Source organism: Chroicocephalus ridibundus, unplaced genomic scaffold (genome assembly GCF_963924245.1).
Source record: "Chroicocephalus ridibundus unplaced genomic scaffold, bChrRid1.1 SCAFFOLD_98, whole genome shotgun sequence".
Taxonomy (NCBI): Eukaryota; Metazoa; Chordata; class Aves; order Charadriiformes; family Laridae; genus Chroicocephalus; species Chroicocephalus ridibundus.
The window spans coordinates 280,420-284,505 of NW_026961319.1; positions in this window are offsets into that span (position 1 = coordinate 280,420).

Consider the following 4,086-nt stretch of genomic DNA (forward strand, 5'->3'; position numbering starts at 1 on the left):
AGTCTCTGCACTCCCATTGCCATGAAACCACAGTTGCAAGAGTGTTGGAGAGAGGTTCTTCTACAGCTCTCTCCCGTCTCAGCTGGAGATTCTCTTGCATTTCAGAAACCCTCACCATTTCTGCTGCGTTCAGGGACAGCAAAGGGAGTCCTGCCAGGCAAGGGGATTGTCTGAGGGTTAGTGCAGAGAGAGGGGAGCTGGTCTGTCCCTCTGTCTTGTTCCCAGCTGCCCTCTGCTTGTGCCTTTCTGAGACAGAGGGGAATCGCACTCGCGTGTTGACATGGAAAGACACCAGGCACTGCTGAGAGCAGAGAAACCCACTGCCGAGAGCTCAGTGTCTCACCCTTTCTCAAGGTCTCAGCACCCCACTTCTCGCCAAGGACACACATGGCTCCTTTCACAAACCCAGCAGCGTTTCCTTGGTCGTAGCGTCTCTGCGCTTCTCCACAGGGCATTCAGGTAACAGCAGGATGCTCCAGGATGGATTGGCATCCTGGAGGGCAGCTCAGTGCTTGGAAGGACACCCCAAGGAGATACCCAAGTGTCCTAGTGATGGTATGTCAGAAAGGGAGAGTCAGCTCATTCCCCAGCCACATAGACTACTTTGCCCACAGCCCCACGCGTTAGAGGAGAGCTTGGACACTTCATTCCCAGGGAAACACTTTCATGGGAGAAATCACAAGACCGGTGCCTGACTCGGCTGCTGCAACTCCCATCCCCAGAGAGCCTGGCTGGGAGAACAAGACGACAATCACAATATCACAAACAGGTGGAGAAACAAGGGAAAACGCAGCGATGGTCTGGCTGAGAGAGGCCAGGGCAGAGACAGCCGGGCACTCAGGACAGCGTTACCCCTACCCTGCTGTGCCCGTCACCTCCCCAGCATGAACTTTGCTGGGCCAGTTCTCTCAGCCCCTGTGCTCTGGAGAGAAAAATGGACACACGGCACATGGTTAGAGAGCTGCAGCACGGCTCTGCTGGAGCTCTGGCTTCACAGGAGGGTCATGCCTTGAACCACAGAGCCCTGAGGGCTGAGGCTTTGCTGGGTGGGAGAGGAGGTGAGGGGGCTTGCTCAGGGGAAGGGGTCCGCATTGGAGGGGATCATACGGAGTTTTCTGAATCCTTCCTCCCACAGCATTTCTGGTTTCTCTTTCCTCTCATTCCCTGATCATAATTCTGCTGCCTGGAGATTCTCCTCCTGGGAGGTGTTTCCCTGTCCCATGTCTTTTCCCTGTCAGCTCTCACAGACCCCATCCCAACCCCTGTGCACTCCCCTTGGCCCCACAGAAACCTGCCTGTTTGCCGGGCACTGCCTGGGTTCATGTTCCTGTTTGCAGGTGGAAAAGGGCAGGTCAGAACAACCCCGATGGGTCCAGCAGAGCTGATGCTGGTGCTGCCCATGGGCAGAGGAGTGGCTGAAGGCACTCCGGGAGGTTCCTGGCAGACCTACTGACCACTCAAAGCTACAGCTCAGGACTCTCACTGACTTCTTCCAACTTCAGAGCTCCCTATACATTTATCCCTTTCTCTACCTCCCCACCCTCTCACTAGGAAAATAAAAACACAAACGCAAGAAAGCTCCTTATCTGTAACGTAATTCCTGCCTTGAGCTTCCCCTTGAAAAGTGCCCTCAGAAATGTCCTGGGGGTGAAGTGCAGCTGAGAGCAGCCCTGACTCACGCAGCACCCCCTTGACAGCAGGACACTTTCCTGCCAGGAGCTGCCTCTTCCACCCACACCTTCTCCCCGCACTGCTGCTGGCAGCTCCTCAGGGAAACCGAGGGCTGATCCTGACGGGAGATAAGTCCCTGCCACAGCACAAAGCACCCTTGGGTGCAGGGACCCTGCTCTGAAGGACAGACCCCTGGCTGCACACCCACCTTCACACTCTGCAGCCATCCCTGGGTGAAGGCAGCTGATGTGCCCTGTCCCTTTGACAGAGCCATGGGGAAGCCCTGCTCCAAAGCAAGTCCTTTTTCTCTATGTTGGAGAAACTGTGAGAGACCTCCTGATAGATCCCAGAGGCTGTGGGATGTGCCAGCTTCAGGAGATCATTCCAGGAACCGCAGCTGCATTGCCCTGCAGCCAGAGACTTACCCTGTTCAGGGCTGGGAAGATTTTTCTCCAGCTGAGCTCTCCTCTCTCCTCCAACCCCAGACTGCCTTTACACTCTCTCTGCCTCCCTCCTCTGCCCTCGCTGCCTGCAGGCAGTGCCCTCAGCCCTGCTGCGCTTGGCAGAGGAGCTGCTCCTGGGCAGAGCTGTCTCTCTGCAGCACTGCCCGCTTGCCATCAGCTCCCTCCATGCCAGGAGCCCAGCCCAGCTCAGCAGCAGAGGACCAGCCCAAGGCAGCCCTTTCTCTGCCCCCTCGGGGCTCCCTCCAGGTGTCCCTGGGGCTCCAGGGCAACCTGCTGATGTAATCGCTGATGTTCCCTCCCTCACCTGGAGATACACTTATGTCCTGTGGCATTTCTTGTATTAGAAAAGAGTTGGCAGGAGAATCACCTCTTCTTGTCCCAATAGCAGACACCAGAAGGGTGAAAGGGAAGGATCTCATTTTTCCAAGCTCGGGGGATGATTCCATTGAGTGAATTAGGACATTTCACCCTGGGTCTGTAGTCCCAGGGCTGGCAAGACATTCAGTGCTCTTTTGTCAATCCCACATCTCTGCTCTGATGCAATGTCTACCCACACGGGGTCTTGGACACTTGGTACCGGGTTTCCTTAAGGCAAGTAGGAGCTTGCCTGGTGACACAGCTGGGGTGCTTCAGCCCAAATGTGCAGCAATCCCCTCAGCCAGGGGCACAGACAGGATGAGCTGGAGCCATTACTGATGAGTACAGAACTCTGGCCGGGATGGCATACACTGCCCAGGCATGGTGGCCCAGCTCAGTACGGCTGGTGTCCAAGGACAGCATCCTCCAGGCACAGCAAGGATGGAAACTCAGGCTAAACTTGAGAGGCAATTCAAGGGCACCATGATGCGTGTTTGAAACATCCGGAACAGTTAAAGAAGAAACAAAGATAGTGTGTGGCCACCGCTGAGTTTCATGGGAGCAGGTGTGGATAGATCTGCGATTGTCTATGTCCTCTCTGCCTCGATCTTTCCCTGCAAGGTCTCCCAGGCCTCTGTGACGTGAGGCAGGACCCTGGAGGAGAACAACCAGGGGTGGATGGGCATCAAGTCAGGAGTCACTTGAGCAAGCACCATCCTCACCAGTCTCTAGGACAGGATGGGTGGCATCCCAGGGAGCTGAGAGAGCAGGCCGATGTCACAGAGAGGCCCCTTCCATCATCCTTGAAAGTGGGGGCACTCCCTGATGACTGGCGGCACCCAAATATTGCATGCACCTTTCAGAAATGCCCCATGGATGAGCAGGGGAGTGAAAGGCTGTGCTCCAGAGCAGGTCCCCTCAGGTCACAATTCTTTCATGGCCGAAAGAGAAGGTGACAGGATTTAGCCAGGGGAGACTCTGCCTGGCCATCCAACTTGCTTTATGTGAAGAAAGGCCATGACTGTTAGGTGCAAGGAGAGACGTAGTTATCTTTGACCTGTAAGTCAGCAAGGTTTCCAGCACTGTCCCACAGAACACTCTCATGCCCAAGCTAGGATGGCTAATGCCTGCATGGATGGCTAATGGATAGCTAAAACCACCTGTACAGGCGGGCTCGGAGGGACATGGTCAATGCGTGTTACACTGCCTGGAGGCCTGTAGATTGTAAGGTTCTGCAGGGGTCTAGCCTGCAACCTGCCCTGTTTAATGTGTTTGTAATGACCCAGAGGAGACGAGAGAGTGCTTTTTCATAACAGTTGTAGATGACAGCATATGGAGGAGAGCAGACACGATGCTGGAGCTCAAGGCTTCCACCCAAAGGACAAAGACAGGCTGGAAGGCTGGGCCAAAAGGAAGCACACAGTATCCAATGATGACAAAGCCAAAGTCCTCCCCTTGAGGTGCACTCATCCTGTGCAATGGCAGAGGGCATGGGGCTGCATGGCTGGATAGCAGCTCTGCAGGAAAGACTTTGGTGGTCCTTGGGTTTCATTGGGACAACCATGAGCCGTCAGCAAGGGAGGCCAAAAGCATT